At 39.1% G+C, this 18,952-nt stretch overlaps 1 protein-coding gene across 16 annotated transcripts in view; it reads right to left on the bottom strand.

Annotated features, from left to right (window-relative positions):
* Positions 1 to 18,952, bottom strand: part of CPPED1 (calcineurin like phosphoesterase domain containing 1) — a 439,059-nt gene that overhangs the window by 272,903 nt on the left and 147,204 nt on the right. For 15 of the 16 annotated variants that reach the window (XM_059862184.1, XM_059862194.1, XM_059862182.1 and 12 more), the window contains one exon: positions 16,737 to 16,848. The exons of the other annotated variant lie outside the window; for it this stretch is intronic. The gene's annotated coding sequence lies outside the window, so the exon portion shown is untranslated. The remainder of the gene's footprint in view (positions 1 to 16,736; positions 16,849 to 18,952) is intronic. 16 annotated transcript variants of the gene reach the window in all.

Raw genomic sequence — 18,952 nt, 5'->3', positions numbered from 1 at the left:
ACTGACTCACAGATGTCACCTTTAACTGTTTTGTCAGTTGTCATGCACTGCCTGACAATCCTGCTCAGAGAGATGAAGTACAAGCAAGGCTGCACATGTACTGTCTAACAGTGCTGCATATTGCACCAAAGGCACTGTCAAAGACAAATCTAAAGAGCAGCTCTTCAGGCAGATTCTTACACAGTAAGACATGAACAGAAGAGCCATGTAACTCACCCCTGAGATACTGGCCTTCTGCTTTATGTACTGGGGTCCAAGGTCAGAGACATGCAGGGCTGAGGTGTTAAAGCTATTCAAAACCATTAAGAATATTTTGCTCTCAGGGTACGAGGTCATACCCAAGAAACTTTTGCACAAGTCTGACCTCAGAGTTAATCTAATCTTAATGTGGAGATTTCAAGTCATGATGCATTTATAAAGCTGTAGATGTCACTAATCTAAAAGAGTTTGAAGGCACTCTGAAGAGACAGAATAAAAATTGTTTTGGAAGCTGTTCACTGGGGAACTGTATTCTTTCCATGTGTTCTGTGACAAAAACAATCAGGACTGACAGACTGGAAAATCTCTGCCTTTACTGCAAAAATATTGATGCCCTGTATCTGCTAAATTAAGCCCACCTCTGCAGGTGTTTGTTTTGCCCACTAGCAGGAACTAAAACAGTCAGTGACATATTCTAGACAGCAGGGAACTGTATCTCCATATATACAAGCTTAGTAAATACAAAGTAATTAACTAATTATTTTCTTTTACAGTTGATATAAATTTTTATAGCGACAAATCAGAGGCTTGTTAGGAAGCATAGCAATGAAGCATCACTGCCTGTGCCAAACAAGGAGACTGGAATGGTACAATGTCCTTGGGTCCATGTAGTGACCTCAGTTATTATAAAACAGCACAGTATGGACACTTTACAGCTGTGCTTGGTCATATTTTCCAGGCCACTTCAAAGAATTTCAGAACAAATACTTCAGTTAAAGAGACAAAGCAAAATCCTACCCGTACAAATTATATTTACAATCAAGACTTCTGCTTCTGCCATTGTTCAGAATTGAAATGACAAGGAGTAGAATTAAATGAAATTTTAAATAACTCACATGTAATCCAAATCCAAGTCCATGCTTCTAATATATTTCCTGAAAGAAGCTCTTGAAATATTCTTACACACTTATTTAACACTGCAGCTATGCCTAGTAACTATCATTAAGAGAGATAAACATATTCAGAATAATTCAGCTCCACTAATTCCCTTAAGGAAAAGAAAATTAATTTTTTAAAAAACAACTGCATTTTGAGTGCATCAGCCCTAACATATGCAAGAAATTAGAAAGTAATTACAGCTGCTTAGAATGTTTTAAATATTGGCTGAAATATTTTAACTTCCTTTAAGACACCAAATAATTGAAACCAAATTCTCTGCTCAGAAAAAAAGTTAAATGTCTCTCCTTGAAAACAGGGCTTGAAGGTGATAAAAAGGTACCCTTTTAGTTATGCTCCTTAGAATTTTTTGTTTAAGAAAGAAAAAAAAAGTTTCTGAAATTATGGCTGAGATAAGCATACCAAATTATCACAATTAATTTTTTGGAAAGTTTTGAAATGTGTTGCTTGAATAAAACTTGATTCCTTTTTATTTGACTAGATTTTAGCTTTTCCAGTGTCAAATCAAGGAACATTTCTAAAAGCTACATTTTTTCCATAGACTGGTCTCTCATGCCTGAGATCTACATCTGCATGGAGGACAGACACAAGGCAGTACCCCACAGAGGATTCCTGCTACCAACTAAAGAAAACACAATGACATTACCAGAGGTGATAGCAGAAATCAGGGACACTGAGGCTCAGAACTAAGAGTTTAAAAGTAGACATATCAAATACACAAACAGAAGTATGGGAAGTCTTGGCACATCCCCAGATTAAATCCATGAGGCACTACAGACACCTCAGAATATGAAGGGGTACAATACATAAAGCTGCTGTTCTGTGGCAAAAGTCGCATTCCTTCAAAACATGACTGGATCAGGTGGAACCTTCTGATGAGAAGAAAATTGTTCTTCCTCTGCAAGGTACCTCATTTTCAGGGAGGGAAGCTTCAGTCAAGTATACAGGCAGGCAGAGAAAGAGAACAAAAAGAACTCAGCAAGATCTGTGAACCTGTAGTTTGTTCAAAGACCAGGAGACAACAGAGAAAATAGAGCTATTAAGGGTAACAGCAGAATACCAGCTCTGGGATCGACCAGCAATAATGGATACCGCGAACTATGAAGGAAATTTGAAAATACCAACCCCTGTAACAAACCAGGAGAGAGATAACACAGAATTAAACCAGAAAGCATCTAAAGATACAATGGGATAGCAAAGTATCAAATTCTCACTGAAAATGTGTGGGAAACAGGTGCCTGATTCTAAAGGTTCCCCTAGAACACCTCTGTCAGCCTGTAGTTTCAAATCAACTCTTAAACCAATTTCTTCTTGGGACAATCTCAGATTAAAGGAGTCCATTCTATTTCAGATTGCTTCCTATCCCCACGTTCCTTCTATTTAAGCAAATGAATGTTACCATATTTCTGATTTAACACAGTCAAGAAAGGAAAACAGAACTTGTAGCCTCATCTTTCTTTTACTTTGGGCTAAAATTTCCCAGTCACCAGTGATTTCACCTGCTTTGCCCCAGATAGTATTTACTGAAGGGGAAAAAGCCTTTCTGATGACATCTGGGACAATAAAACATTGCTATGCATTAGAGAAGCAACAGGACAGGCAGAACATCTGCCAGGGGCGGTTTTCCCCTCCCTGCCACCAGTATCAGCTATTCCTACTGCAGAGCTTAAGCCAGGCTACAACAGTACCAAGCTTGAAATACAGATGAATTCTTCCCAATATGTTTTTCAATGGAATTTCTAGACTTATTTTACATTTTTATTGCAAATTCAATTCCCAGAGGAACTCAAGCATTTTGGAAACTATGTGAAGGGCTGAACTTCAACAGACTATTAACGTTTGGAGTAAGAGGCAAGGAAATATTTCTCAGCAGGAGGCTCCAGGTATGGGTGAAGGTAACCTGGGACCAGGACTACAGAGAGGGGACTCCAATAGATGCAACTTCATTAAAACGGGATTCAATACCTCCAAGATAGTAGTCACGGTTTGGGTTTTTTTTTATGTCATCCTTCAGCACTTCTTGTTAGACATTTTGTAACCACACTGTAGTTTCACAGGAGGAGTTGTGAAGTTTCCACAATATATATTACCTTACAATGCCACCCTCTGCCAAATAAGCATGTCAGATTCATAAACAACGACTCATTTAAGAAGGGTAAGAAATTTACCACATTTGAATACAATTACACATTCTTAACAAATACTTAACACATCCAGTCTCCTCACATGTGACAGATCTTCCTCTAGCTTTCAGTGGGCACCAGCTCCCAGCAAGGATCTCAGCCAGCTGATACCATTGCTCTTTTAATATGAGCTTTGGCCATTCTCTGCAGCAAGACATTCAATGCATCCAGCCATGCTGGGTGCACCTTACAGGTATTATTAATCCTTGAATCATCACAAGGTATCTTTGCATGACTATATGAAGAAACATTGCATGAAAATTCACAAGCTGTTTTCAAATTTTTAGGAGTAACTAAGTGTTCTGGAAAATAACATGTTAAACAAGCAGATTCTTCTAGTTGCATACTTAAAATAATAGTTCATCCTGTGAGTCTCATCCTAGTTAGAGAATTTTTTTTAACCTGGGAATTCCTTTGTGTTCTTTTGCCTTACTTCTAATGCCACTGCCTTTTGTGGGCTGCTTTTTTGTAAGAAACTTCCAGTTCTAGGAAGTACAAAGTCCTCATGAAATAAAATTTAACCACTGAAACATTTTATGATTTAAGGTAATGAATTAATGCTATATTCTGATAATGTATTTAAAAAGACCAATAGAAAAGTATCCTGGAGGGTACTTGAAATACCATATCAAATTAAATCAAAATGCAAAAACTCTCCTGCTTTCTAAACACAGAATGATTCCATGCTGAAAGGAAAAAAGCTGACACAGGAGACCTATGTTAGGAACAGATAGAGGGAACAGCCAATTAAAGACTTACAGATTAATCAAGATTGGGAAATGTCATTTGGATGATTGAGTATCTTTGGGCTTCTCATGAAAAGGAACAGAAGGAATATATGGAGAACCAGTGCCAGATTAACATCTACACGTGATGGGATCGCTGAATCCTCCTGCACCTTTCAATACAGTTTCATCACACCATGCCCAAGAGGCACCTTCCCAATAATTCAAATTAGAGAATGAACTAATTAACTGGGCAGAAAGACAGCCACAAACTCCCAGCAGCCTAAGTCAAGGATTAAATCTGGCAATATGGCTTTTAATGTTTTTGAAAATGGTTAGGTAAGATTTCCAATTAGTGTAGATCAAGTAGAGTCACAGATTTCAAAGGCTTTCTAACACTTCAACAACTGTTTCAAATCTCCAATAAAGCATTATTTGATAACAGATGTTACTGGCCTTTGTTTCTAATTCAAAAGGCAAGGAACAATACCTTCCAAAACAAGCTGGAAAGCTGTTTCAATAAAAAACAATGGAATAAAAGCTTCCTATTCACAGGATCAGACTGATGATGACAATAACATTGATTTAAAAAAGAATGGGAAAAACTTAAAAAGGAGGAAAATCTAGAAATTATTCCCAGTAAAATGCAAAGAGTAGCAGCAAGAGATAAATAAAAACCCAATGGAATTGCTTTTCAGAGACAGAGAATGGAAAAAGAATTTTAAAAGTTGCTTTCCATTAACACAGAAATAGCACTATTGCAACTACCCAATCAAGAGATGCAGAAAATGTGTAACTAGAGGAGAGTGGCATAAACAGATTTTAGTGACACAGTGATAAAAAGGAGATTAAAAAGCAGCAGAAAGCACAGAAGCAAACAAGTATTTGTAAACAGCAGATAAAGAACAGCTGAAGGCAGTAACTCAGGCTATAACATGGCTGATAAAGCAGCCCTGCAACTCTCTAATCACCTAAGTCCCAGGACTCCTGGTTCTGTGAGGAGCAAATAACTCCTTGTTTTCATAGAGCCATAAATTTCATGCATAATTTTGAAGTACTGAAACATGATGCGTCCCTTAGGAAAGCAAACAGTTTGCAACTGAAGGATGGACACTGGAAATGGAATACCAGAGCAATTTGGATAGAACTCCCATATGGAGAGATTCCTGCAGAGCAGGGGTCCTGTTGGTACCCAGAAGCAGCATCACTTCTGCTGCTGGACTGTGCACTGGGAATTTCTGATCATCCCACCTGGGCCAGGAAAGAGGGAATGTAGCATCACCAAGGAGAATCAGGAACAGGTTGTAAGAAAGGATGCCTCCCACAGCCATTTATGGATGACAGAAGCTTCAGCAGAGGATTATCAGGAGGGATTTTATACATCTTTTGGTGTATAAAATATACATGTATATATAAGTTAAGTTTTATCATCTTATGTATAGGATGATAAAATTTAACTTGCTTCCTTGCTAAAATCCAGGCAAGTCTCAAATTGGTTTTACATCTAACTGGGCTCCCACCTATTCCCCTTACCTCATAAGCTCCTAAGAAACCACATGAGGGCACATAGATCTGACTAATAAGAGTATGGCCAAAGCCCAGAATGAAATGTCACTTCAATGCTATTAAAAACTGTCTGTATGTATTTTATTCATGGTGTTTAAGTGATCCTGAAGTACAGAGAAATATCTGGAGGGACCTTAGGGCAGTAATAAATCCAACAGCAATGAAGCCTAAGAATGCAAAGAGATGACAAATGTGTGGGAAACAAGCTAGGCACAATAAAGTAATTGAACATTAGTCTTTGTCTCATTGATTTGTTACTAACTGACATTGATTGTACCTATCCTTCTGGATTTTCATGAAGATATTCTCGATCACACAGTTTCTAAACTGCCTGAAGCCTTGTGAAGAAGCAGCATGTGCAATAACACAGGGCAATACTTCCTGTAGTTCCCTGCTGTTACATTCTAAATGATTCCTATCTACACAGATTAATCCCTGTTTTCTATACATCTCTATTAGAAACAGAACATTTAGACTTGCTAAAGGCTTTGGGAATCTACATACTGTATACAGCAGATTAAAGTTTGCATCAGGAAAGAATCAGAATTCAAAGCTTTGACAAGGCATTCTAGATTTCGCTGTACATAAAAATATCCCTGCATACTCCTATGAACAATAAAAAATACAAGTCTCCTCTTGATCCTTTCCCTCTAAGTTTGTCCCAGATTCTGACAAACAGCATGCAATTAAAGATCAGAATGAGAACAGAACAGGAATCAGATTTCTAAACCTCTCTGGAGGGTGCTGTATCTGCACACATGTTGATAGGACTCTTCCCTTTACCTTGGTGATTATACTGCAAACAGTTCATAGCTCTGTCCTAGACAGTAAAAACCACACCTGAATAGAGCTTCATCCACTAAGCACCTTTAAGTTCTTTATGCACAAATTTTCCCTTTTAAAAACCACATTTCTCTTTCCACTGGCCTGATTGATTGGGGTCTCTTGTGGATTTTTTGAAGGCATACATGACAGTAATATAGTTTAGTCTACATCTGACAAAAGTGCATCAAACATTAAAGATGGCACAAGATGAAGTTTTTTACCAGCTAGAGCTATGTGATATTTTGGTCACCCAAAAACTCTTTATAAGTTTACAATCATGTTTAATCTTATGAATTCAGCTTTTTGCTGTCTTAGCTGTAATTAATTCTAAGAGAAGTCAAGTAAAAAAAATTAGATGGCAATGAGCAAATTTTAGGAACTCATTAACTTTTTGTTTGAATTTTGATTCTTGCCTGCACCTCGGAGAACTGAGGAAAAATCTCAACCCATAGGGGTGCAAATTTAGGCTTTATTAAGCATTAATCACATATAAGGAGAAGCTCTGAAATACAGCAGCAGAATTTCCTCATCTTGAACTATTTGGACTGACAGAAAGACTTGGACACAGTATCTACTGATGTTCAACATGTATTAGTTTATGGGGTGCTGTGTATGATTAAGTGTTCTTTGTTACTTTAGGTATTTTTCTGTAAGATTTGTACCAATTTAATGTTGTGGCAAATCTCCTGCAGAAACTGCAAATGGAAAAATATCTGTACCCTTTTTGCCCACCAGTACTTGTTAGGCTCCAACAGAAGAGAAGTCAGTTGAGAGAACCTATAACAACCCTCAAATTCAAAAGTCAAACCTGAAAATTTGGCACATGTCAAGTCTTAACTTGCTGCACCTTACACATGTCTTAAGGTAAAAGTGTGGGGGCAGAAACCTTCCCCAGTTCTTTTTGAAAACCATACAATTCAAATATTTCCACTGGTTATCCTCCATTGGATCTGAATAATAATTTTTACTGTTTCAATTTTCCACAGTCTCTTAAGAAGTAAAGATTTGAACACTGCTGGGGCCACAAGTCCTTAGTTACAGTTTAGCTGTGGCTTAATTTATTTGTGAATGATTTACTAGAATGAGAGGTACACAGCAAATATTTCTATACCCATTGGAGCTAGGTTCTGCCACAATATTTAAATCTTTGTCACTTTCTTCAAGTATATACACAAAATTTTTACAGGCTTACATACTTAATCAAGAATTGAGAGGCCCAACTCAAACTTACCAGATATGAAATGCTAGGTTATTTAATCTAGTATCTGTAAAACTTCCTGTTCTTTCTTGATATCTAATAATCACAGCTTGAAAAAAACATGGAGCAAAATAAACCCCAGACCACTTAGCAAGCTACTTCATCATTGGATGTCAGCACAATTCTTCATCCTGATTCGTGATATGCAGACCACAGCAATGATGTTTTCCTACTGGTTTCTTACTGATCTAACCCATGTGGGCTTGTTTCCAAAGGCATTCTCCTAATCTTTATGTACAGCAATGTCAAAAGAGTGTCCAAAGCAAAACAGAAAAGGAACTTGAAGTAGCAGGCTGAAATCACAGAAAAGGTTTTAATAAGTGTAATAGAAAACAAATCACTCTCTTCTGACATCTGCTACAACTGAGGGCAAAAAAATCAAAAACCCCAAGCTATGAAGTACTGGATGCTTTAGAAGTTGTAACACAGCTGAACACAAGACCATTGTTCTCCAACTGCATCTGAGTGTCTGGGTGGGGTTTCTGCTCACTGACTGCAGGTGTTCCACATGTAATGAAATTAGTCTTCAGGTCTTTTACCCCTGCAAATACTTGCAAAGTTCACAAACAGATGCTTGTGTAGTTTATAACTATACTAAAATTTCACCTACTATTACGCTAGCAATACTAAAATATTAATTGCTTGTAAAATACATTAATCTAAAAAAGAAGCTTCTGACATTCATTCACATCACCTGTGCTTCACAGGTATTTTTTTTAAAAAATCAAATTTTATCACAAGGACAGCACTGCAAAGAAAGAACTATGAACACTGAGCTGCTAAGAAATGATTGAATGTTTTCAGATACCTAGGCCTGAGTCACTTAAGCATTTAATTCCTATTGATCTTAACAAAGCTCAGGCACCTTTATACTTCCATGCATCTGAGACTTGAAATCTTAAGGCCCTTTAATCATGATGAAAAAATGTACCCTATCACTTGCTAAATAAGTTCACTCTAGGTTGTATTTATGTCAGCTTTCATACAGGCAAAGAGAACAGCAATCATTTTCATGTAGCTTGGGGCTTGAAACGAGCTCTCACTTATACAGGAGTAAATTCAGGGTAATTCCATTTACTTCATTTGATTGGACGTGGCCTCTTGCTTCTGATGCTGCCTGTGGTAACAAATATCTGTACTGTAACATTTTTTTCCCCTCCAAAATAAGACTGCATTTTAAGGAGAATGCTTACTAAGAGGAATGTCAAGGTTTTGTACCACTTACAGAGATTGCTGCCCTCTCTACATGGATACTTGAGCTCAAGCAACCAAGATATTTTTTGTAAAGTGAGATAGGGAAGACATGCACAGACAGCACCTACTACAAAATACCATCTCCTTACACACACAATTACCTTCCAATCCCCACCACCCAAAAAATAAAATGGAAGTCTAAACACACAATGGCACCACTGCATAAACTGCTTTCAAAAGGCAGAAAGAACCATGCTTTGGATTAGTACTGCAGTACTTAGGAGAAAAAGAGAAGTCAGATACCTAAACTTTTCTGGCAGAGTAAATAATTTTAACTTTTTTTTTTTGTTTGTTCTGGCACAGCTATTCCCAGCAGTCACCTGCCAGGCAGGAGCAGATGTATAGCTGCTACTGTGCCAGGTAACACATCACTGAGAAGAGGAGCAAATTTCCAGCACTTGCAGAACATCTTCTATCAGGTCTGCAACAGAGTTTCAAGTCTGGCACATCTTTGCATCGTTACTCTTGAAAATTTTGGCTTTTCTATTTAAATACATAAATAGTCCATAATAACCTACTTACAGTTCCCTGTGATCATTATTCTTTCCACTGAAAATTACGGCAACTGGAATCCTCAGCACCACAGCACATACTGTGCACACCCAGAAAGAAATCAAAATGTGTCATCATTGTTGATAGAAGGATAAATATAGTTGAAGTCAGACTAATATTTCCAAGATTACTCATTTCTACTTCAAAAGAGAAGCAAAGATCATGTGCAAAATGACAGCTACCCATCTGGGACTGGAAAAGTCACCATATGGATGCCTTTTGCTAATTATAGATAAATTTTTGATCTAAGGGATTTAAAAGTAGGGATCTGTCAGTTCAAAAATATACTTCCTCTCCTCCCTCATTCAGGCAATGCTTTGGTGCTGGTTAATCAATTAAGCAGAGCACTGGATCATACAGATTTGCTTCACATTTAAGAAGGCACTTTTCTCCCACTTCATGCAATATGGGAAGCCATTTGTAGCTCAGCCAAAGAACTATGTCCCAATGGGTCCTTTTCCCCCCAGCCCCCAGAGCAGAGTAGCGTCTATAATTTTTCAGCCCAGTGGCCCACACATTCAGAGGCCATGAGACTGCCTTCTATTACTGTTCTACATTTGATATCTCTACTTGAATTACAGCACATACTCCTGAAACCATCCTAAGTGGACTATAAGATGTTTCAATAACATAATTATCACCCAAGGTAAGTTATTCCAAGAGCAATTAATTTACATAAATTATTAAGTATGTATTCCTAACTTTGTGCAAGTTGCTTCTTATTAGACTGTAAAATTAAGTTTTTCTTGTATTTTGTCTGCTGAATTGACTGATTAATTCTCTATCAAATTAGTCAACTGCCTGCATTTACTTATAGACCGCATTGTTCTTCAGACTTTGCTTTGATACACTGTTAGGGTGAGTTTGTCCTTGGGACAAAAAAAGGGTTTCTCTAAACCTTCCAAATTCTGGCCTCCTTCTAGACTGCAAGCACTAGCTGATACTCCAATAGCAATTATATTGCTGCCAAATGCAGAGGCTGCAGAGTCTTTTCATGCCTGCTTAGCATTTTATAGCATTTACACATGGACTGCATCAGCCTTTTTGTCACTACAGTAGAAATTCACTTCTGCGTGTAAAGGTAGCTGATGTGAAGAAAACTGCATCCCTTATAACTGGGAGAAACAGGCTTTTCCATAAGACCAGTGAGAACAGTCACATGCTTACAATAAAGCCTTGTTATCCTCCCCTCTGCTCAGTTCACTGAAGGTTACACAGGGCACATGTGTTAGATGTTACCCCTCTGCCTCAGAGGTGTTAGGGATAGGGAAGAGCTAAACAAGTGCAATTAAGTTGAATTCAGGTCAGCTGTTGTGTATTCACTCCTCTCCAGAGGTGTTCCAGACAAATCATAGCATCCTCAACCACTCTCGCCACACAAACCCAGTATGAGTTCATGCCAGAGACATATTTTCACACTCTTCCTCTCCTGTCCCTGTAGAGTCTCACATCCTGTCGATAATTAAACCAAGCACCTGCCACCGGTATGCACAGAATTAGTCCCTGTACCTGCCCTTGACACAACTGTGTGCTTCCTGAAGATCACCAACATCCACCTTTGGCATGTAGGCATCAGTGAGACTGAAAAGCCAGATGGAAAGGGCAATTGCACCCAACCCATTTAGTTTCCTACCTAAAATATAGCAAACTTGCCTTGTGGAAGCCCCAGTTTTCTCAAGAGCTATTGCTCCCAGAAAAGCAGGCTGCCAGCAGCATCAGGTGCCTTCAACAAAAGCCTATATTCTAGCTTCTCCCACTAACTTCCCTCACAGCCCAAGGGGAAAACAAGGTACAAAGATATAATCACAAGCAATCAATTCCTTTTAATGACTTTTAATACAGGTGGCAATAATCTAGTACAATGACCATCCACTGAGTAATCTAATTCTCAACTTGAGCATTAGTTAAGTAATCCTTTATCCTGAATATCTTATCCTATCAAGGAACTAGCTTAACACAGCACTTGTTCCTACACCTCTAAAGCTACACCATTTAACCATTTACTCCAAGGAGTTGCTCTGTCCTCATCTTGGAAGCCGTATTTCCAATCACATTTCTAGGAATGACTTAGTAAGCTTATATTTTATCCATGCCATGAAAACTTTAACCACACATAAAAGCCTCTCACCTGCTACAGTGACAAAGGGAGTGTGGCCATTCCCATGCTGACCACAACATTCACACCGCTCCAGTCCCTGTTAGCTCTGAGTTTTCCTCATCTTATAGTAGAATTTTCCAGCCTTGCTTTCAAAGCAAAATCTTAGCACACAAAAGATTTAATCCTTCAGCTACCCCAAAGTTCCCACACTTTCCTAGAGAAAATGCAGGTAGTCAGCCTTCTAAGGATCATCTAAAGTTCAGCTTTAAACTCAATAAAGCACCCCATGGACAAGAACTTTAGTTCTCGTCATAAGAAAGGTAACACAAGGCACTACAATTCCACGCCAAGAAGAATGAATTATTTCATTCTATATTGACGTATTTGCTTTTGAACACAAACCGAACCTGCATCTGCTCCAGACACTCCCCTCACGCTGCCCGACAGCCGCCGGAGGTCACGGGCACCTCCTGCGCTCACACTGACCCCGCGGAAGGGCTCACCTCACCTCGCCTCACATGGCTCCCCTCGCCTGGAAAACATGGAGCAGTCCCTGCAGTGCCGCTCTCTTGTTAACACGAGTCCCAGGGTGGCAGCCCGCCGTGGTTCAGGGTTCCCAAAGTCACTCACGGCCAGCAGCAGCCGTCCCCGCACGCAGTGCCCCGGCAGCCACCGGCGAGCCCCGCAGCGCAGCCCACGGACACCTTTTCAAACCTTCTCCCGAGCCAGGCTCCTGTTTTCTGGGCTGACCCATTCCATGCCCTCGGGCAATCTCCCCTCCTGCCACTTCACCTCAACTGCTCTCAGGTGCACCCGGAGCCCCCTCACAGGGACCCGTCCCGCCTTCCCCACCTGCTCATCAGCATCATCCTCCTCACCTGTGGCTGCTAGCGGCTCACGTTGAACGCCCAAATTAAATTGAGGCCTCCCTCTTTGTACAAAGAGCTTCACAAAAAATCAAAAACAAAACTAGAAAAAAAAAACCAAAACACCAAAAAAATAAAAAAAAAAAAAAAGAAAAAAAAAAAGGAGGGGAGTGGATTCAGAAATTTTAACACTTCAACTTTCTAAGTTTCTAAATATGCAATTCTGAATTGGGTCTGGAAAACTTTGTGACGCAGAAAGGCCCAAGGAGTCACAGGCCTCACGACAATATCCTTAACTTCTATGATCAAAGAGTTGCCTAAAGGCAGCATGAACAAAAACATTCAGAATGTGCTCCTGAAAAACTTACCTTTTGTGAGATTCAATAGTTTACATGCTGCTGAAAGGCAGCATCTACTTCCACTTGAAGTTTGCAAGGCCACACTTGAAAGAATTTAAAGGTTTGTTTTGGCTTTTAAAAATCAGTGGCTGTGCCCTGTTGTGCTCAGGAGAGCACTAAGCTGGAAAAAGGGAGGCGAAGTCAAGTCCCTTGCTCATCTGAAGCAGTAATAGCAAAAACTCTCTTTTGTCACATTTCTCAAGAACAAACTATTTTCACAACTAACCTAGGCCTTTCTTTGCCCCTTCCATCCAAGCCCTACCTCTCTACAGCGAGAAACTGCTGATTTATGGGGCTGGAGAAAAGCAGAACTTAGCCCTAATGATGCAGAGCGTGTTCAAGGTCAGAGGGGATGGCGAAGCAGAAACTGCTTCAAACAGCTGAAACCTCTGTGTCCTCCACTCTGGGTTGTTGTTCTACTGGGCTAGATTTTTAAACCTGATAACAGCACAGTGGGATCATGCATTAAGAAATGACCTCCAAAAGGTACAAGCATTTTAGTAAAATATCTAATACTTTTGCCAGCTGGTGCATATTGGGAGCTGACTTGTAGGATGCTGATGTCCCACGTAGATGTTTCTCAGAGACATTTAATGTGTTCAAGCAGGTTCAGTTCTTTGCTGCTTTCACAGGCTTAGCTTGTTTAGGATGACTTCATTTGCATTTAGCTGAAGAAAAATTAGGACTGAGGAAAAAAATTCATGTAGCGTATCTACTAAAGAAAATAATTCTCCTAATTCCCCAATGCTGTTCATTGTCTTAAGAGAAAGTTGGGGAAGAAACAAGGAAATCCCTTAGTAGAATGAACAGCAAGAGAACCTATGTCTGCTGATAAAAACATTAATATCAATGGATTTAAGGGATTGGCACAATCAGGTTGTTCTATCTCATGAAAATATGAAGAACAGTGTGAATCATGACAATTTCAAGGAAAAGAAGACATATTTGAAAATGAATGAAAAGAAGATATGAAATGAACAAAGCATATGTTTATGCTTTCTTAAAAACAGCTTCAGGCCTTTTGTTAGTATCCCATGATAATACCAAGCATGAAACAACAGAAGAAAGTTTCTACATTTTAAATTTCCTTTAGAAGTGTATCTAAAAGTAGATGGAAATCCAGTGAGCACTGCTTGGGAGAAAACATATCCAAAGTTCTCTTCTACCAGAAGTGCTTGTAACACATTAGAAGGTTTGGTGGATTAAATGTAGATATTCCCCATGCAGGGAACAGGCAACTTAGGTCCTTTTCATAAAGTGCTAGCTTTCTAAATATACACAGCTATATCTAGGAGAACCAGATGTAAGGTAACGATCCATTCAGAGGGTTTAACAAATGGGTACTTCAGAACAAATGAACATTTGCGTTGTGGGGGCTGGTTTTGTGTGTTAAAAACCCACAAAATTTTATTCACAGAAAAATTATGCATTTTGATGTACTGCCCCAAACTAAAACAATTAATACCTACCCTAACAGCATGTCATACTGCAGAGTTAATGTTATTTTGCATATCTATGTCTAAGGCAAAAATTGTTTGTAAGCAACTACACACTGAAATTATGCAATCCTGAACAGAATGTTGGAATATCAACCCATATGAAAATCAGATTATGTTATCTGAAAATACTTTAATAAAAATCATTCATGAATTCATGGCAAGCTTTTCTGCCTTAGCAGACCAACTATTATCAAAATACAGAGGTATTTGTTTCTCTGCTCACTATAACTAAGATTTTGGTAAGTTTTACAAAAGGAATGCTTTTCTCTTTTCCTCTAATTGGACATTTCTTCTGTAGGCAATATTCTCAAGTTTTATGTTTATACTAAGTAAAAGAATTCTAATGTGACATCATAAATGTCTCATGTGCTTTGCAGACCTGTAAAGTCACAAAATGGAAAGTAATGTCCCTGTCTAAGAGTACTGGCTGAACAACAGGAATTACCTTCAGGCATTCTGACTCTTCACAGCAAAATCAAAACAAAAAATTGGGGCAAGCTGGCAGCCCAGCAGCCCATTCACACTCCGTGGGGACTGGCACTAATCAGGAAAAGGTGGCCCACGACCCATCCCTGGTGTCAGCCAACATAAGCACAGCTGCTGAGGAGGTGATAAAGTTGCCAAGGTGGCACTAAATTTGCCAAGTGCATCGACTGCAGCTGCCACAGGGAATATCAGCCAGGAAGTGTAAGGTGGTTGTAGGAGGGCTGGCATATGAAGGCTTCTCATTAATCTCTTAGAGATGAATGATGTCTTTGCTTCAATCTCACACAGGTCTTTAAGCAGCCAACTTCTCTTAGGTTTATTATGCAGAGTATAAGGACTACACTGAACTCAGAGAACTGCCACTGGAGATGCACTCCCTCTCTTCTCAGTGGAAGATGTCTTGATCTTCTCTAGCATAGCTACAGGACAGAGGAAATGTCACAGAGGGAACCTGCTTCTCCTATGCAGTAACTTAGAATTTTATAGTTTGAGTAAATATTCCCACCAGCTCTTTATATAAAAAACATATAAATGCTAGTCTCTGTAAGTACTGATTAAGCTTTTAAGAACTATGAGAGCTTTAATTGTGTATTTTGTGTGTGCAGATGTATTATCACAGCAACTAACAACAGCTTCAAACCATGACAGCGTACAACGATTTCTTTGACAGCTCCATGCCAGTGCAGCAGTCTCCATGCTGCCCAGAAGGACCACTTCTGGAGTAAGGTTCTGCCAGGGCTTAGCCATGAGATCAGAAACTCTTCCTGTTCATGCACCCATTAAAAAATGTTTGGATAGGTGTGTGTTCATTTATGGTCTTTGCTTACACCAAAGCTCATGACATTCGTAACAGGTGAACACAGTTACAATGTCCTTACAACAAGACATTTTGAAACAATCACTTGTGCTGCTTAGTATTGTACCAAGGAACTAAGAAATACTGGCCCTGAGTGTGCCAGGAGTTGACCCTTTCAGTTTTCTTTGTTGTTGTTTCCTATCATTGCTACTATTTTACAGAAATGGAAATGCAATTGCATCAGTAAGATTATGAAATCCTTAGAAATAATCATGCTTAAGTTTTTGGTAATACTTTAGATTTTAATAATTAAGACTTTAAAACCACACAAATCTAACTGTGGGTGTACTGGTGCTGTTTCCTGGGTAATTGTTGGAAGTGATATGTGCTCATGTAATGGAAACTTATCAGAATGCACAGTCTTGTGCAGCAGCAGCAGCTCCAGACTGTGGAACAATTTTTAGCCTGACTTGGCACTATTATACTATGAGATGTTACTCCATAGTAACACAGTAAAAACCCTGCTGTTTGACCTGGCATTTCTGTCCCTGCTGTGCATGGATTATGCCATGGAGAGATGCAGGTCTTGCCCCTTTGTTCACGTGTATAGACCAAGTGTGGATTTCTACAGGAAGCCAAGAGAAAGCTCAGCACACTTTTGCAGCTTCCTGGAGCCAAGGCTGTGGTTCAGAGGATCTGTTTTTTTGGCAATTCATTCAAAATACATTTCCAAACCCTTAATTTCATTGAGGGCAGTGAAATGTTAAGGCTGCCATTCAAACACACCTCATAGAACAGTCCCTATAAAATTATCTACTTTTTCCACATCTATATAATGTTTAACATCAGTGAGTTAAACCACAATTCCATTTTTTATAATAATTTTAGGAAAGCATTATTTATGGGCGTGCTTCTATGATGGTCTCAGAAAGGGAAGCCAAGGGCTGCTATTAAAAATGTAAAGCATGGTGACTGTGCTTTAATACACAATGCTTCAAGCTTCCCATGAAAATTTAATAATTTTTGATGTTTCAAAGAAACATCTGACTTAACAAGTGCTTGTGCCATTACTCACATGTATTTAAGTGTGTGACATTGTTGTCGTCTCTTCTTCCGTTTCCACCCTCTGGAGAACATAGCAGAGAGAACAGGAAAATTCTCCAAAAATGTTCTGCAGTCCCTAAAGGCTGAGGAAAAAACAAACACACACTTTAAGACATGAAGTCATGCAAGAAAAGTTGTACTTTAAACCTCCTTCTACCTCTTGCTGCTTCAGTTGTCACACAGCAGCCCAAGATCAGAAGCAAATGGGAGACAGAGCCTGAGCCAGGCCACAAGTGTGACTTAACAAAGCGGGTTTGAGCTCAAAAGTAGGCAAACTCCTCAGACCTAAATAATGTATAAAAAAGTCTCAACACCCCAGAAAATGATCAGGGAACCAAGAAGCAGGTAATAGGATTGCTCTGCACATTCTGACAGTAGCCTTTTCTTACAGGATGTAAGAAATGAGCTTTTCTAGCAGATGGAGAAAAAGAAGGAGCACAGTACATCCTCTTGTTAAGGAACCTTCTCCCAGAGAAGTAGTTTGACAGGTGGGTATAAGTTAACATAATTTACACATTTCTATAGCTTGGATAAGTGTAGGCTATTAGTGCAGGCTGATGTAACCTATGTGACAAGAGGCTGCAGACTGAGAAAAGATGAAAGAAGATTGAAGATGAAAGACCTACAGTATATGATGTGCAATTGACACCATTATTTCTATCACCTCTGTGCCCCAGCTCTTATAGATTAGGAGTGAAACATGACCTGCATATAAGTATGAATATATTGAAAGAGCCATAGGCAGGAACCAGAGGAGTACTGAAATTGGACAAGTATCTGAAGGACACTTCAAAGAGTTTTACCCTACCTAAAGAAGAAAATTTGGTATTTTTCTGCCTGATATTTTTCCTCTTATGGTGCATTTGCACTATAATGAAGAACTATTTCACCTTCCTTCTGTGCACTCACTTTATGAGGAACAAAAGCAGCAAATCTGAAAGATCAACTACTATATCTTGAGGATTATTACTCATCATAAATAAAGTGAAATTTTCATCCCAATATCCATCAAAGATCTTTACAACATGTTATTTTATTTTCCAGTTTTCTTAGAATGGTTGAATCATTCCACTGGCCTGACTGGCTTTTTTATTCATTACCTTGATAAATGGTGCTTATCCCCTCTGCACTCCCCTCTCCTCTTGACTCCTTAGACCTGGCTCTGCTGGGAGCTCTTCCTTTCTCAAACAAAGCTCCAGTGGTGTGTGTAGCTGTATAATACCTTCCTTGTTTCTAAATATTTTTAAAGATCTCCAGGATCTTTTCACTGAGCAGCTTAGGCACTCACTCACAGAAACAAATCAGAGCACACATCTTCCGCCTCTACAGGAATCACTAAGCTATAGCTTTTGAAAATATTAATTTGTTTTGAGGAACACTTTCAAAAACTTTTTCCTTTGCTTGTTCTGATTTTTTTTTTCTCTGAATGCTACAATATTTAAAGGATGTTAAAACTTTTATAACAGTTGGTGTCTCATATCAAGGCAAAAATAATATACTTTCAGCTGTCTTGCTTTGCATGAAGATTTTAACGAAGCTTTATTTTCTGCAAACAATAATTGACAACTCAAGACAAAATCACTGTGTGATTTTTTTTCCCAAAGAGTAAACAGGCTTTTTTCTTTTGTTTTGTCATTCTTTTTTCTATCAGTATGTTTTGTCCTTCTCACTTGGGTAGCCTGCAAAGCTATGATTTTACATTCCACCATGTATGTACCAAGAAACCCACAGCTGAAATCAATGAAGTAATTCAGTTTGGAAAGGATCTCTGGAAGTTATCCCATCCAACGCCTCTCACACCAAGGAGAACTCTAAAGTTAGATCAAGTTGTTCAGGGCCTTGTTTGATTATCTCCCTGGAAGGAGATGCCACAGCATCTCTGGGCATCTTGTGCCAGTGCTGGACTGCCCTCACCATGAAAAATCCTTCCCATTTCAACTGCTTGGAATTGTCCTTTGTGCATCTTGCCTCTGTTGGCTTTATTCCTTTTGCTGTGCATCTCGAGAAGACTCTGGCTCTGCCTTTGCTATTCCCTCCCATTAGGAAATTGAAGCAGCAATTAGATGTCCTCCTCCCTGAGGAGGACTGAGCATGAGCAGGTCTCACCCTCCTGGTACACCATCCTCCAGCTCCCTTATCACCTCCACCCTCTTGGCCAGAGTGGCTCCAGTATCTCAACATCTGTCT

This window comes from Haemorhous mexicanus, chromosome 17 (genome assembly GCF_027477595.1).
Source record: "Haemorhous mexicanus isolate bHaeMex1 chromosome 17, bHaeMex1.pri, whole genome shotgun sequence".
Classification (NCBI taxonomy): Eukaryota; Metazoa; Chordata; class Aves; order Passeriformes; family Fringillidae; genus Haemorhous; species Haemorhous mexicanus.
Note: the sequence above shows the minus strand (reverse complement) of the source record. Positions and strands in the feature narration are given on the sequence as shown.